The sequence below is a fragment of the Scyliorhinus canicula genome, chromosome 7 (assembly GCF_902713615.1).
Source record: "Scyliorhinus canicula chromosome 7, sScyCan1.1, whole genome shotgun sequence".
In the NCBI taxonomy this organism is placed as follows: domain Eukaryota; kingdom Metazoa; phylum Chordata; class Chondrichthyes; order Carcharhiniformes; family Scyliorhinidae; genus Scyliorhinus; species Scyliorhinus canicula.
In genome coordinates, this window is record NC_052152.1 from 135,153,224 (window position 1) to 135,170,578 (window position 17,355).

Here is a 17,355-nt window from a genome sequence, read left to right on the forward strand (position 1 = left end):
GTTACCTGAGTGATGAGCCCAGCAGAGACAGAGCCACTTTCTTTGAACCAGCCAAGTGAAATCTAGATAAAGGCCTTATCCATTTGTACAGTGCCGGTCGCCCTGAAGTTAAGTTTAGGTTATTGTAGCTGATAGGTGTAGTTGAAGTCGTAGTAGATATTGTGTTTGCATGTCAACATAACCCTTGTGTATAAATAAACCATCTTTTGAACTAACTAATTGGTTGTGTGGTCATTTGATCGATATAAGGGAAGGCTTGTGGTTCACCAACATCATTAATATTAGCAACACTATTGGCAACGCTGTTGGGATCGAAACGGCCAACGGGGGAGGCCTGGCTGGGGGACTGAGATGACTGTCTTCATCTGGAAAAGGTCAAGTACAAATTAAGGGGTTCGGCAGAGAGCTTCAAGACAAGTTTGGGGATGTTTGTGACCGTGTTTGAGGAGCTGTTCGTTACGGGGCGGCGGGGGGCGGGGGAGGTGAAAAAGAGAAAAAATAGTATAAACTGTATAGTTATTGTTTTTTATAAACTTGTTTATATTCAAGATTTTACAGAATTTTTACAAAACCACTACTAAAAGAAGGAAAAAGAAATTAACAACTTAACAAAACAAGGTGGGATAACTACAATTTACAAGAGAAATCTATCCACAACCCACACAGCACCCCCCCCCCCCCCCCCCCCCCGGTTTGCAACTGCTGCTGACCTCCTCACTTAACGTTCCGCGAGAAAGTCAAGGAACGGTTGCCACCACCTGGAGAACCCCAGCAAGGACCCTCTCAAGGCAAACTTTATCCTCTCCAAACTTAGAAACGCAGCCATGTCACTAACCCAAGTCTCCACACTCAGGGGTTTCGCATCCCTCCACATTAACAGGATCCGTCTCCGGGCTACCAAGGAGGCAAAGGCCAGGACTCCGGCCTCTTTTGGCTCCTGTACTCCCGGATCTTCTGACACCCCAAATATCGCTATCCCCAGACTCGGCTTTACCCGAGTGGCCAAGACCTTGGACATAGCCTTTGCAAAGCTTCGCCAGAATTCTTTAAGCGCCGGGCTTGCCCAAAACATATGAACATGGTTTGCTGGGCTCCCTGAACACCTCACACACCTGTCCTCCACCCCAAAGAACTTGCTCATTCTTGCCACTGTCATGTGCGCCCAGTGGACCACCTTAAACTGAATCAAGCTAAGCCTGGCACAAGATGAGGAGGAATTGACCCTGTCAGGGCGTCCGCCCACCGGCCCTCATCCAGCTCCTCACCCAGCTCCTCCTCCCACTTGCCCTTCAGCCCCTCCGCCGAGGCCTCCTCCGCCTCCTGCAGCTCCTGGTATATGTCTGATACCTTTCTGCTCCTACCCTCATGCCCGAGACCACCCTGTCCTGTATCCTGCGGGAAGGCAGCAGCGGAAATTCCACCACCTGCTCCATCAAGAAAGCGCAGACTTGCAGGTACCTAAAGGTATTCCCCGGGCAAACTGAATTTCTCCTCCAGCGCCTTCAGGTTAGACAAAGTCCCATCTATAAACAAGTCCCCGCTCTGTGCCAGCTTAGGAACCCCCCGTTTATTCTACCTGGGACGAACCTGTGGCTGTTTCGTATCGGGGTCCAGACTGAGGTCCCTACCTCCCCTCTGTGCCTTCTCCACTGACCCCAGATCCTCAGTGCCACCATCACAACCGGGCTCGTGGTGTACCGTGCCGGCGAGAGCGGCAGCGGTGCCGTTATCAGTGCCCCCAAGCTAGTATCCCTGCAAGACGCTGCCTCCAGCTGCTTGCACGCCAGCCCCCCCTCCCTCTACTACCCATTTCTGAATCATGGATATGTTCGCTGCCCAATAATAGCTGCAGAAGTTCGGCAGCGCCAGCCCCCCCCCCCCCATGCTTTAAGAACAGTCTTTTAACTCGCGGGGTCTTGTTTGCCCACACAAATCCCGTGGTAATCCTGTTCACCCGCTTGAAGAAGGACTTGGGGATGAGGATGGGAAGCACTGGAAGACAAACAAGAACCTGGGGAGGACCGTCATCTTCACGGACTGCACCCTGCCCGCCAAGGAAAGCGGGAGCATGTCCCACCTCTTAAAGTCCCCCTCCATCTGATCCACAAGCCAAGTTAGGTTGAGCTTGTGCAGGGCATCCCAACTCTTAGCCACCCATATGCCCAAATAGCGAAAGCTCCTCTCCATCATCTTGAGCGGGAGCTCTCCCAGTCTCTTTTCTTTGCCCCTCTCATGGATCACAAAAAGCTCGGTTTTCCCGACATTCAACCCGAGAAATCCCTGAAATCTTTTAGGATCTGGATGACCTCCCCCATCCCCTCAACCGGATCTGAAATATACAGGAGCAGGTCATCTGCGTACAGTGAAACACGATGCTCCTCCCCTCCCCGAACCAGCCCTCTCCAGTTTCTAGGCATCCTCAGAGCTATGGCCAACGGCTCGATTAAAAGGGCAAACAGCAGGGGGGACAGGGGGCACCCCTGCCTCGTTCCTCGATGCAGCCTAAAGTACTCCGACCGCAGTCGTTTTGTGGACACACTCGCTACGGGGGCCTGATACAGTAATTTGACCCACCCTATGAACTCTTCGCCAAATCCAAATCTGCCTAACACTTTCCACAGGTACTCCCACTCCACCCGATCAAAGGCTTTTTCCGCAACCATTGCAGCCACCACTTCCGCATCCCCTCCTTCCGAGGGCATCATAATCACGTGTAGGAGCCTCCACACATTCGTGTTCAGTTGCCTGCCCTTCACAAACCCCGTCTGGTCCTCATTAATCACCTCCCGGAACACAGTCCACAATTCTAGTGGCCAGGATCTTGGCTAACAGTTTGGCGTCTACATTAAGGCGCGATATCGGCCTGTAAGAGCCACATTGCAACGGGTCCTTATCTCGTTTAAGGAAGAGTGAAAGCAAGGCCCGTGACATCGTCGGGGGAAGGGTTCTGCTTTCCTTAGCCTCATTGAAGGTTCTCAACAATAGCGGGCTCAACAACTCTGAGAATTTCCTATACAATTCCGCAGGATATCTGTCCGGTCCCGGGGCCTTGCCCGACTGCATACCCTCCAAACCTTTAACCAACTCGCCCAACTCAATCGGGACCCCTAATCACTCTACTAGCTCCTCCTCCACCTTCGGAAACCTCAGTTGGTCCAAGAATTGCTTCACACCTTCCCTCCCCTCCGGGGGTTCTGACTCTTACAATTTACCATAGAAATCCTTGAAGACTTCATTGATCCTTTCCGAGCTCAGGACCGTGTTCCCCCCCCCCCCCCCCCCCTCCCCCACCCCCACCCCCCCCACTCCCTAATTCCCCTAATTTCCCTGGCTGCCTCTCCCGTAGTTGGTGCGTCAGCATCCTACTTGCCTTCTCCCCATACTCGTACACCGCTCCTTGTAACTTCCTCAACAGAACCTCTGCTTTCCCTGTGGTAAGCAAGTCAAATTCCGCCTGCAGGCTCCGGCGCTCCTTCAGCAGCCCCTCCTCGGGGCTCAGGGTGGACATACCTCCTGTCCACCCTGAGTATCTCCCCCACCAACCTCTCCCTCTCCATCCTATCTCTTCTCTCTGTGGGACCTGATAGAAATGAGCTCCCCACTGATAACTGCCTTCAGTGCCTCCCAGACCATACTCGCTGAAACCTCCCTTGTATCATTGGTCACCACATAGTTTTGGATACTCCTCCTAATCCGCCCACAGACCTCCTCATCCGTCAATAGTCCTACGTCCAGTCTCCATAGAGGGCGTTGGCCTCTCTCCGCCCCAGCCTCAGCTCCACCCAGTGCGGAGCATGGTCCGAGACCGCAATGGCTGAGTACTCTACCCCCTCCACTCTCGGGATTAGCACCCTGCTCACCACGGAAAAAATCGATCCGCGAGTACACTTTGTGGACGTGAGAGAAGAAAGAAAACTCCTTCGCCCTTGGCCGAGCGAATCTCCACGGGTCCACTCCCCCCATCTGGTCCATGAACCCTCTCAGGACCTTGGCATGTATAGTTATTGTTTATGTTTTGTAACCTTTTATATTAGTTTGGCATAAAATGCATTAAAAAAAAACAAATTGTCAATCATGCTGTCCAACTATGGGGTGATACTTCTGCTATAATTTCTGGGCAGGACACTTCCGGTGGCAACATGAAGGTGGAGGTTGCCTACATGTAGATGGATGCTCCTGACCTTTTTGTTTTTTGGCCCTTTACACCCAGATTTTGGGGGACATTTTATGGGCAGGACTTACTGGCTGTTCACACCGGCAGGAAATTCTGGTCCCATGTCGGCGCACATGTTTCCATGCGGCGAGGGATGCTGTCAATGTGAAATCCTGTTGACAACGGCTGACCGGGTAGATCCCGCTGGTGGGCCGCCTCCCCTGCCGCAAGCACCCGGCGACGTGGTCGGTAAATCCCGCCCTGTATGATCGGTCTTCAGAAATGTTGTGGTAATTCGAGGATGTCGAAAACTTAATGGAAAAATACGGGACGAAAGGGTGCGAGCGCTAGTTCGCCTGAGAGCTCAGGTTCGGTGCATAGTTCTGCGGGACAAAAGATGGCAGGATCAAGCTCACCAGGTGGGGCTGCGCCCATTACGGTGGATCTGATGGCCAAGATGACGGGGGTGGAGTTTGAGCAGAAGTTTGGCAAGCATTTTGAGCGGCATGGAAAGGAGATGATGGGAACGTTCAAACAGTTGGTGGACGATACGTAGGCCCCGATAAAGGAGGCTCTTGGAAAGACATCGACGACGGTGTGGGAGCAGGGAGAGCTGTTGAAGAAGGTGTTGAATAGGCATTGTCATGGCACAGTGACCAGCTCGCCTCAATGGGAGAGGAGCTGCTGAAGGTGGAGGAGAGTAATAAAGGGCTGAAAGCCAAAGTGGTGGACCTGGAGAACATCACACCGGCAGAATCTGGGGGTTGTGGGACTGCTGGAGGGCCAGAGGTCGACCGAGTACTTTTCGGAGATGTTCGCCAAATTGTTGGAGTAGGAGGAGGAAAGCACACCCTCCTTGAGCTGGCTAGGGCTCATCGGTCGCTCCGGCTGAAGCCAAAGGTGAATGAGCCACTGAGAGCTCTGTTGGCTGTTTCCACAGCTATCAGATGAAGGAGAAGGTGCTGCGATGGGCCAAACAGAATCTAGAGGTGAGGTGGAAAGGCAGTGTGTTCAAATATACTAAGATGTTACAGTGAAGCTGGCAAGACGGCAGGTGGCTTTTAATAGGGCAAGGCAGCTCTTTACAAGAGTAATGTGTGGTTCGGGTTGGTCGTGAATTGAGACTCCAAGGACTTTTACTTTGAGACGGCAGAGGGGGCGGAGGTGTTTGAAGGACTGGGCCTGAACTGAGTTTGGACTTTGTTTTTGTATGTTGTGCTTGGGAGGGGATCATTTGGGGATGTTGGGATAATGTGCTGGGGTTCTTTCCCCCCTTTTGTTTGGGGTTTATCAAGTTTGGTTGTTTAGAAGCGCTGGGTGTGGGCAGGGTCTTTGTTGATTTTTTGTACTATGTATGTGGAGGGAGGGGTCTCTAGCGGGGCCACCTCGCTAGCAAACTTGAGTTGGCCTGTGAACGGGAGCGAGGTTGGAGGAGGGGCCGTGGCCTGCCAAGCCTGTGTGGACAGGTTTCGATGGGTCTGAGAGGTGTGAATGGAGGGGAGTATGCACAGAGGAAGTGTTTGGGGATGGGGATTTCTGGGAAGGGGAAGCTGGCTGATGGTGACTAGGGATGGGCCGGCTCGCAAGGCAGGGCCGGGGGCCGTGGCCATGACTTGTAGGAGGGTGAGGGGCTGCGAGATCCCCAGTCCGACTGGTAACGTGAAACCTGCGGGGGTTGTGTGGACCGGTGAAGCGGGCGATAGTCTTTCCGCATTTGAACAGCTTGAGAGCCGGCATGGTGCTGTTCCCGGAGACCCGCTTGAGAGGTGAAAGACCAGGCTTCGGATTGGTTGGGTGAGTCAGGTGTTCCACTCTGGCTTTGATGGCAGAGCCAGGGGGGAAGAGCTACTCATGGGTCAAAGAGTTTGTTTTCAGATGGAGATGGTGGTGGTGGATCAGGGGAGCAGGTATGTTGTAGTAATAGGTGCTTTGGAGGGGAGGCTGCTGGTAATGGTTAGCGTGTATGCCCTGAATTGGGATGATGTAGGCTTTATGAAGACAATGTTGGCTGCCAAGTCTGGACGTGCATCAATTACTTTTAGGTGGGAATTAAAATACAGTGTTGCATCCAAAGATGGATCAGTCTAAGCCGCGCTTGTTGACCCCTTTGGGGAGGGAGGTGGGGCGGAGGTGTTGGTGGAGTTTTTGAAGGAGTTCGGGAGGGCGGACCTGTGACAGTTCTTACATCTGGGGAGTAGAGAGTATTACTTTTATTCGCCAGTGTATAAGGTGTACTCAAGGATTGACTTCTTTATTATGGGGAGGTCGTTGCTGTCGGGGTGAGGAAAGCAGAATACTCGCCGATAGTAATTTCGGGTCATCCTCTGCATTTGGTGAATGTGGTTCTGAGAATGAGCCTGCCGGTGGAGGTTGGATGTGGGGCTGCTGGCAGATCTGGGCTTTTGTGTGAGGATGGGAAAGGTGTCGGTGGTTTGGGAGATGCTGAAGGCAGTGGTGAAGGGCGAGGTGCAGGTGGATAGGGAGGCAAAGGAGGAGCGGCAGTACCTGGCAGATGAAATCTTGGAACTTTCTTTTTAATGTTTTTATTAAGGCATTTATATATACATACACATATAAAACACAGCCAAAACCAAAAAGAGAACAAATAAATTAACAAAACCCCAAGCCTCCACCCCCGGTCTGCTGACTTAACTATCCTGGAAGAAATCGATAAAGTTTCCATCTCCAGGCAAACCCCTCCACAGACCCTCTCAAGGCGAACTTGATTTTGTTCAACCTGAGGAATTCCACGAGATCGCGCACCCACACCCTGGGCTCGGCGGCCGAGTCCTTCCATCCCAACAAGATCCGTTTCTGGGCTACCAAAGAGGCAAAGCCCAAAACGTCGGCCTCTCTCACCCCCCCTGGACTCCCAGATCTTCCCACATTCCAAAAATTGCCACTTCTGGACTCGGGACCACCTTCACTCTCAGCACCTCAGGTATCACAATAGCGAATCCCTACCAGAATCCCTCCAGCTTCGGACAGGCCCAAAACATGTGGACATGGTTTGCGGCCCCCCTCCTGCCCACCACCTGCACCTATTCTCCACCCCCTCAAAAAGCCTGCCCATTCTGGCCACCATCATTTGTGCTCTCTGAACTACTTTAAATTGGATGAGGCTAAGCTAAGCACACAAAGAGGATGCATTCACCCTTCTCAGAGCCGTCCCGTAACCCAGCCTCCAGCACGCTCTCCAGCTCTTCCTCCCACTTCTGCTTAACTTCTCCTATTGGGGCGCTTTCCCAGTCCATTAATTCTTTGTAAATCTCCGACCTCACCAACCCTGCCCACCAGGGCATTTCGACACCATTTTGTTCTGCAACCCCGGGGGCTGCAGGTGGAAAGCATGGCACCTTTTTTTGTATATTTAGAATACCCAATTTTTTCCAATTAAGGGGCAATTTAGCGTGGCCAATCCACTTAGCCTGCACATTTTTGCGTTGTGGGGATGAAACCCACGCAAACACGGGGAGAATGTGGAGAAACTCCACACGGACAGTGACCCAGAGCTGGAACAAACCTGGGACCTCGGCGCCGTGAGGCAGCAATGCGAATCACTGTGCCACCGTGCTGCCCGACAGCACCTGTTTCCTCACATAGTCCTGAACCTGTAAGTACAGGAACCCATTCCCACTGGGCAGCTCATACTCCTTTATCAACCCGTCCAAGCCCGAAAAGCTGGTCTCCAAACATCTCAATCCCCACCACCCCCAGAACTCCATGTCCAGCCCCCCCGGAAGAAAACTGTGATTCCCACAAATCGGAGCCTAAACCGAGGCCCCCTTCAGCCTCAGGTGCTGCCACCACTGACTCCACACCCTCCGGGCCGCCACCACCACCGGACTTGGTGGTGCTCCCAAGCTAGTTCCCTAACACGAGGCTGCCTCCATCTACTCCCATACCGACCCTTCCCCCACTACCCACTTCCTTACCATGTCTCTATTTGCTCCCCAGTAATAGCTCATTAAGTTTGGCAAGGCCAGTCCGACCCCCTGTGTCCCTGTTCCAGCAGCACCTTCTTCACCCGAGGGGCTTTCCCCTCCCACACAAACCCCAAGATCTTCCTAAAACAGGCCATTGAAATAAAAATGAGAAGGTTCTGAAACAGAAATAAAAACCTCGGAAGTACCGTCATCTTCATGGACTGCACCCGCCCACTCCAATGACAACGGGATCAGGTCCCAATTATTAAAATCTCTCTTCATTTGCTCCACCAACTGGGCCAAATTCAAGTTATGTAATTGCTCTCATCCCCGTGCCACCTGGATGCCCAGATACCTGAAGCTCGCCCTTACTACCTTAAACGGCAGCTCGCCCAACCTCCTCTCCTGCCCCTTCACCTGGATTGGATTGGAAAGACCTCTCTTCCCCATGTTTAGCTTATACCCAGAGAAACAGCCAAATTCCACCACAATGTCTATGATACCTCCAATACTTTCCAACGGGTCCAATACGTATGCATATAATGAGACCCTATGCTCCACCCCACCCCCGCACTATCCCCTGCCAATACCTTGACGCTATAAGTGCCATTTCCAATGGCTCTATCGTCAAGACAATGAGCAAAGAGAGTGGGCATCCCTACCTCGCCCACAATGCAGCCTAAAATACCCCGAACCCACAGGTTTGTCCTTACACATGCCACTGGCACCTGATACAATAACTGGACTCAGTACACAATCCCCAGCCCGAACCCAAACCGCCTCAGTACCTCCTTCCACCCTGGAAGTCTCGGGTAAACTTGTATCTGAGGTCACGATTGCAGATGTCAGAGCAGCCTTCTTGAAGGTCAACCCATGGAAAGCCACTGGCCCGGATGGGGTACTCGGACGAGCACACAGGTCTTGCACGGATCAGCTGGCGGCGGGGGTTTTCGTAGACATCGTCAACCTCTTTTAAAAAAAATTTAGAGTACCCAATTCATTTTTGTTTTCGATTAAGGGACAATTTAGTGTGGCCAATCCACCTAACCTACGCATCTTTTGGATTGTGGGCGCGAAACCCACACAAACAGGGGGAAAATGTGCAAACTCCACACGGACAGTGACCCAGAGCTGGGATCGAACCTGGGACATCGGCGCCGTGAGGCCGCAGTTCTAACCCACTGCACCACCATGCTGCCCTATCTTCAACCTCTCTTTACAACAATCTGAGGTCCCTATCTTCTTCAAGAAGACGGCCATCATCCCTGAACCAAAGAAAAGCCAAGCAGCGTGCCTTATTGACTATGGTCCAGTGGCTCTCACATCTATCATTATGAAGTGCTTTGAAAGGTTGGTAAAGGCATAAATCAACTCCAGGCTTCCGGAGTGCCCTGATCCACTGCAGTTCGCCCACCGCTGCAGCATAGCAGATGCCATCTCCCTGGCCCTGCATTCAACACTGGAACATCTAGATAACAAAGACACCTATGTCAGACTCCTATTTATTGACTCCTTCAACAGATCCGCCTTCAACACCATAATCCCAGCCAATCTCATATCAAAGCTCCAAATCCTAGGACTTGGCTCCTCACTCTGCAACTAGATCCTTGCCTTTCTGACCCATAGACCACAATCAGTAAGAATAAACAACAATACCTCCTCCACAATAGTCCTCAATACCGGGGTCCCTCAAGGCTGCGTACTTAGCCCCCTACTATACCCCCTATACACACATGACTGCATGGCAAAATTTGGTTCCAACTCCATCTACAAGCTTGCTGACGACACAACCATAGTGACTCGGATCTCGAACAACGACGAGTCAGAATACAGGAGGGAGATAGAGAACCTAGTGGAGTGGTGTAACAACAACAATCTCTCCCTCAATGTCAGCAAAACTGAAGAACTGGTCATTGACTTCAGGAAGCAAAGTACTGTACACACCCCTGTCTGCATCAACAGGGCCGAGGTGGAGATGGTTGACAGCTTCAAATTCCTAGGTGTGTACATCACCAAAAATCTGTCCTGGTCCACCCCTGTCGACGCTACCACCATGAAAACACAACAGCGCCTATACTTCCTCAGGAAATCCGGTATGTCCACACTGACTCTTACCAACTTTTACAGGCACCATAGAAAGCATCCTATCTGGCCACATCACAGCCTGGTATGGAAACTGCTCGGCCCAAGACCCCAAGACATTTCAGAGAGTCGTGAACACCGCCCAGTCCATCACATGGGCCCACCTCCCATCCATTGACTCTATCTACACCTCCCATTGCCTTGGGAAAGCGGGCAGCATATTCAAAGACCCCTCTCACCCGGCTTACTCACTCTTCCATCGGGCAGGAGATACAAAAGTCTGAGAACACACACATATTGGCTCAAAAACAGCTTCTTCACTGCTGTTACCACACTCCTAAATGGCCCTCTTATAGACTGACCTGATTAATACTGCACTCCTGTATGCTCCACCCGATGTCAGTGGCTATGTATTTACATTCTGTACCTTGTGTTGCCCTATTATGTATTTTCTTTTCATGTACTGAATGATCTGTTTGCGCTGCATGCAGAAAAATTATTTTCACTGTACCTTGGTACATGTGGCAGTACACAAATCCAATCCAGTCTGGGCGACGTTGCCGGGCTGACCGCCTCTGTCACCTGCGCCCAGGTACAGCGGGCGGCCTTCCTCCCGGGCCGGGGTATAGGGTCATCCTTCTCTCCTCCACCGCGTCCAGGTGGGTCTCCAGCTCAGCATCCCTGAACCGTGGCGCTGCTCTCCTTCCAGCTATCTTGTTGACTGGGTTATTGTATGTGGGGGGGGGGGGGGGAAGGACCGTTTAAGTGCGGCTACGGCATGAGCCTCATGAACACCAGTCACAGACCCGACGAATCCGGCACCGTTTTTCCTGGAATTGATTATGTTCCACGTGGCGCTGGTGCTAGCCCATCAAAAGGTTTCTGGATAGGTGCAGGGGCTGCGCCGATTTCTTTGTTGTAAAACTCCACACATCCTCCACTGGTGTCAACACTGAGTCTCAAAAACGATGAATCCAGCCCATAGTCTCCCAAATGGAAAATCCAGCCCACGTTATAGGATTTGGCCATATGCCCCTTGAACCCACCTGCCATTCAGTAAGTTGGTGACTGATCTTCAACCTGAACTCCACTTTCCTGCCTGATCTCTTCCTCGATTCACTCAGTACTCAACAATCTGTTGATCTTAGTTTTGGATATACTCAATGACTGGACATTCACAGTACTCTGGGGTAACTAATTCAAAAGATTCACAATCCTCTGAATGGAAAATGTACTCCTTAGCTGAGTCCTAAATGGCTAATCTCTTTGAGACTTTGACCACTTGCTCGAGACTCATCAGCCAGAGAAACAGCCTCTCAGCACCAACATTGTCAAGCTGCCTCAGATTCTGATATGTTTCAATGAGACCACCTTTCAATATTGTTTTATTCTAGTCAGTCTCTCCTCAAAGGACAGCCCTTTTGTTAAAGGAATCAGTTTAGTGCACCTTGTTCCTTACCATGGGTCATCCTAATTGCTTGCTATTCCTTCCTGTTAACTTTCTATCTTTTGTATAGAAAGGCACATCAGCATTTTAAAAACATTTTTATTTGGGCTTTTCCATTTTTACAAATAATGCAACAACCTCTCAAAACTGGTACAGTGCAGCATAAATATTCCCCACACATGAAAACAGAAAGAAACAGGCAAATAACACAGTTGGTTCAGCTTAATCATTAAACTCAGTGCCTCAAATTATACAATGAAAAACAACAAACGGAAAATCTAGAGGCTGGGGCAGATGAGGATAAAACCACGTAAACACGGTATACGATACACACCGTCGCATGTAGCGAGTTCAAGGCAGTGCTACATAACTGATACAACGGAACCTATAAGTTTGAGATCGGGGCCCCATACTGTTCGGAATGCATCCAATTTAGAACAGAGTATGCAAGCTAGGAACTCCATAGGGATACATTCCCAGCGCAGTGGCACAGTGCTTAGCACTGCTGCTTCGCAGCGCCAGGGACCCAGGGTTCGATTCCAGCCTTGGGTCACTGTGTGGAGTTTGCACTTTCTCCCTGTTGCTGCGTGGGTTTCCTCCCACAGTCAAAAATGTGTAGGTTATGTGAATTGTCCATGTTAAATTGCCCCTTAGTGTCCAACAGTTAACTGGGGTTACGGGGACATAGGCCGGGAGGGTGCTCTTTCAGAGTGACAGTGCAGACTCGATGGGCCAAATAGCCTCCTTCTGCAGTGTAGGGATTTTATGATTCCATGATAATTTTTTTTTTAAATGTATTTTATTACAACCATGTATCAAAGCAGGTTACAGCAAATAAACACCCCGGGAAACATACTTCGCAACAATTAACTATACAGTCTGGACAGATTTTTCCTCTTTTTCACCCTCCCCCCCCACCACTCTGCGACAAACAGCTCCTCAAACATGGTCATAAATATCCCCCACCTTTTCTCAAACTCCCCTGCAGTGTCCCTTAACTCATACTTTATCTTCTCCAACCGGAGGAAGTTGTACAGGTCACCCAACCATGCCGCTACCCCCAGTGGTGATGTCGACCGCCACTCCAGCAAAATCCGTGCAATAAAAGAGGTGAAGGCCATGACCTTGGCCTTCCTCCTCTCCATGAGCTCCGGCTTCTCTAAAACCCCAAATATCGCCACCAAAGGGTCCGGGCCCATCTCCTCCTCCATTACCCTGGCTAAGACCGCGAACACTCCTGCCCAGAATCTTCCCAATTATTCGCAACTCCAAAACATGTGCTGGCCCCCACCCACACCTTTCATACTCATCTCCTACCCCCTGAAAGAACCCACTCATTCTCGCCCGAGTCATATGCACCCTGTGCACCACCTTCAACTGTATTAGGCTCATCTTTGCACAAGAGGAGGTCATGTTTACCCTTTGCAGTGTCTCACTCCATACTCCCCAATTGATCTCAACTCCCAATGCTGCTTCCCATTTCTCCTTGATCCTCATCACCCGCTCACCTCCTTGCTCCCCCAGCCACTTGTATGTATCCCCAATTCTTCCCTCCCCTTCCACATCCGGAAGCAGCAGTCGCTCCAGCATGGTGTATCCCGGCAATCGAGGGAACCCCTCCAGACCTTTTGCGCAAAGTCCCTAACCTGTAGATACCTGAATTAATTCTCCCTCGGCTCTATCCTGTCCCTCAGCACCTCCAAACTGGCGAACCCTTCCTCCAAATACAAATCCCTCACCTTCACCAGCCCCACGTCCCTCCACCTCCTGTATACACTATCCACCCCCCCTCCCCGGCTCAAACCCATGATTCTCGCACAGTGGCGTTCTATGATAATTTTATGCCAATTCTGAATGAAGGGGATTCATCACTAATCCAGGAGCAAAGGGTATTCTTCCATACTACAAAAGTTAGGATATTGTCCAGCCTTTTTTCATTAGCGCTAATAATTCTCCTATCCGGGAACCCCAGAATTAGGAACAAAGGATTAAATTCTAAAGCCCTACTGAATATCTTCTCTAGCTCCTAAACACGCTAGAGCAGTAGGATTTAATTTTGACACAAGACAGCACAAGGGCAGCATGGTAGCATAGTGGTTAGCACAATTGCTTCACAGCTCCAGGGTCCCAGGTTTGATTCCCGGTTTCTCCCTGTGTGTGCGTGGGTTTCCTCCGGGTGCCGATCCGGTTTCTTCCCACTGTCCAAAGATGTGCAGATTAGGTGGACTGGCCATGCTAAATTGCCCTTAGTGTCCAAAATTGCCCTTAAGTGTTGGGTGGGGTTGCTGGGTTATGGGGATAGGATGGAGGTGTAGGCTTGGGTAGGGTGCTCTTTCCAAGAGCCAGTGCAGACTCGATGGGCCGAATGGCCTCCTTCAGCACTGTAAATTCTATGGGCGCAATTCTCCGCACTTACGACGGTGCGGAGAATAGCGGGGGTCGTAAATTTTTACGGCCACGCTAGTCCGACGCCCTCCCGCTATTTTCCCCCCCCCCACGCCCGACTCCCGACACGAATCGCTGCCGCCGTTTTTTTACGGCGAGCAGCGATTCTCAGCTGGCCGATGGGCCGAATTCCAAGCCCTTTACGGCCGTTTTTACGAACGGCAAACACACCTGGTCTGGCCGTTCGTAAAAACGGCCGTAAAGTCCCGATCTTGGCAACCATGGCACCGATTGGCACGGCAGTACCACGGCCGTGCCAAGGGTGCCATGGGCCCGCGATCGTTGGGCACCGATCGCGGGCAGCGGGTCCGATTCCCGCGCACTCTTTGTCCTTCCGCCGCCCCGCTGTATCATTTCGCGGGGCGGCTGAGGGGCATCCCGGCCCGCGCATGCGCGGGTTTTGCGCAAATGCGCGATGACGTCATGCGCGCATGCGCGGGTTGGAGTCTTCCAATCCACGCATGCGCGGCTGACGTCATGTGACGCGTCAGCCGTCGCAAACTCTGGCAAGCGGGCTTAACGAAATTCGTTAAGCCCGCGATGCCGGAGTTCACGGCCGCGGCATACTAGCCCCGACCGGGGACCAGAATCGGTTCCCGGTCGGGGAGGGGGAGGCTGGCGTCAAACCCGCCCGGTTTTGACGCCAGCCTTACGATTTCTCCCTGTCTGGGAGAATCGCGCCCTCTATCTATCTAGGACCACACACAGTGTATCTTATCTCCCTCCACTACCTTACACTTTTGACACAGTAAGGATATAGAAGGGTCAAACCTTCTCAAACTTGGTGTGATATGCAGATGGTGTAATATTTTGAACTGAGTCTATGAAAGACTGAAATTCTATTGGCATTTTCCATTATATTATCCTTGGTCTCCTCATCAATACAAACTGCGTATTTCTCCCAAGACCACAACGTTTCTAATGGACTCAAACAGGGTACACCAACATTTTAAATAAATAATAGTTTGTAAGAGCATCGAGGAGTGGAACATTGAGAAATAATTTCTTGCTAATTTGTTATCGTATTCTATTGTATCTCTGTAGCAAATTTTATCCTTGCATTGCCAGTTCCCAGATTCTCCCAATTCTCCAGTTGATCACTCTGCTTGGCAAAATTGTATGCCCATTTTGATCTAATACCTCGGTTGGATCATTTTTCCCATGGAGATTTTATTTCCTAATGGAATGTATAATTGCCGAGAACTAAGAAATGATTCTTTAAATGTTTGCCGTTGCTACCAGCATACATCTTCGTCTAATTTTCTTTCAAATCTAATCTACTTCAGCTAGTTGTTCCTCATACCTATGTAATTAGTTTTAAGTTTAAGAGTCCAGTTTCGAACTTTAATATACTTTCATGGCGTGAAGACATCGACTTCTTTGTTTGTAACATCGAATGCCTCTCCTTTAGTCCATCTTCTCCCCAAAACATCACCACCTATAGGAAATATCATTCTGGTCCTGTTCTGTTGCAAGTTAATTCTATGCTCGCGATATTCGGTCACTCTCACCCATAGATGGAGTCATGTCTGGGAATGTGCTGTAAGCCCGCTCCGAAATGGGCTGCTCTTATCCTTTTTACTGGTTGTCTTTGAGCAAAGAAACAAATCAGCCGAATTCAGCTACCCCGTTCTCGGTTGGTCTGATTTGCTCAGTATCCCTTACCCTTTGCCTGGGAACGAGACAAGTTTGAGAATAGAAGTTGTCTGTTTTTTGACAGAGATTTAGGAAGTTTAACAGAATTGACAGATCGAAACAGCTCGGCAACAAATCTTGTTTTAAGACGTGAGGTCGAGTTAGACTGAATGTCAAGCCCCGGGCTTCCCCGTAACGTCAGCTGTAAGTATTTTCCACCATTGAAACAGGGAAAGGGTGGGTATGGTGTGTGTGAACTTTGAGACCCGGCTCATCTAATCGGCTACGTTTCAATGGCATAAACAGACCTTGACCCTGACTTGGCCGGCAGGCGAAAACGGGAGGGCGGTGATAGGAAACTGTAGGTATGTATGACCCTTGACACACGGTTGAGGAGGAATGGGGGTTCGAGAGATGAAGGGCGGGTAGGGGTGTGCTTAAGGGGTGAAGGAGGGGGATTGCGTTGAGGGGTGGGAGAAGGTGGTTGTAGGTTTAAAGGGTGGCGGGATTGAGGGTTGTGTTAGGCTGAGGCGGATTCGAGGGATGGATTGAAGGTGTTGAGGTAATGATAATCGTTTACTGTCACAAGTAGGCTTCAATGAAGTTACTGTGTGTGGTGATATGATCTGTATACCTGTCTGCCATTGGGCCAGAACGTCGGCGTACCATTGGCCCTGGTCGGTCATGTGCCTCTCGACCGATTGGCCGAGAGGCTGAGTTAACCACGCCTCTATTAACGAGGTATAAATGGTCAGACGCCTGACGATCGTCCTTTCCATTGTAGACGATCGCAGAGCTGTGTTCTAGTCAATTAAAGCCAGACTTTGGTAAATCACTCGCCTCGCGTACAATTGATGGTACATCACTGTGAAAAGCCCCTAGTCGCCACATGCAGCACCTGTTTGGGGAGGCCGGAACGGGAATTGAACCTGCCCTGCTGGCATTGTTCTGCATTACAAGTCAGCTGTTCAGCCCACTGTGCTAAGTGAGAGATGTGTTGTAGGTTTGGGGGGGGTGATGGGATTGAGGAGTGGGTTGGGTTGAGCAGGGGGATGTTGAGAGAGTGGAATGGGTTGAGGGGAAATTGAGGTAAAGCTGAGGGGGAATTGAGGTAGTGGTGAGGAAGAGGAGGGGTGGGTTGACTGGGTGAAGGAGGTTGGGAGGATCTGAGGATGTTTGGAATGAGACGAGTAGAGGAGACTCTGGAGATGCACTGTTGATCCTCCTATTCCACAAAGGATCAGGATTTGTTTTTAAAAATCGTATTTACCTGGGCCTCTTCTGGCTGATGACATAGTTCCTTATAGCTTTGCCTTAACAGGAAAGCCATCATTACTTTCCTCCTCAGGCCTCCAACTAATATTGCAATTGGGTTTCAATGACACCAAAAGGGCAGGTGTAGACCGAGACATGGTGGAACAGTAACGGAATTAAAGGGGATAATTTACTGCCCGCATTTTACTTGGTGCCCTTTTGGAGTCACTGGAATCCGATTGCCATATTAGTTGGAAGCTTGAGGAGGAAAGTAACGATGGCTTCCCTGATGGCATTTCAGTTGCAATTATCATCCTGGAGAGTTAAAACCCAAACCACTGATTAAATGCACACGGCGCAGGACCATGATGCGGTTGAGTTCATGGGAACATTGCAGAGCTGACATTACTGGA

At 50.6% G+C, this 17,355-nt stretch overlaps 1 protein-coding gene across 9 annotated transcripts in view; it reads left to right on the forward strand.

Moving 5' to 3' along the window:
- nudt19 (nudix (nucleoside diphosphate linked moiety X)-type motif 19) overlaps window positions 1-17,355 on the forward strand; it is a 40,988-nt gene that overhangs the window by 21,043 nt on the left and 2,590 nt on the right. The window contains exon 1 of one of the 9 annotated variants that reach the window (XM_038803004.1): window positions 15,630-16,053. The exons of 7 other annotated variants lie outside the window; for them this stretch is intronic. The gene's annotated coding sequence lies outside the window, so the exon portion shown is untranslated. Of the gene's footprint in view, window positions 1-15,629; window positions 16,054-17,355 lie in introns of those variants that run through there. One more of the 9 variants, XM_038803003.1, reaches the window with a different exon arrangement.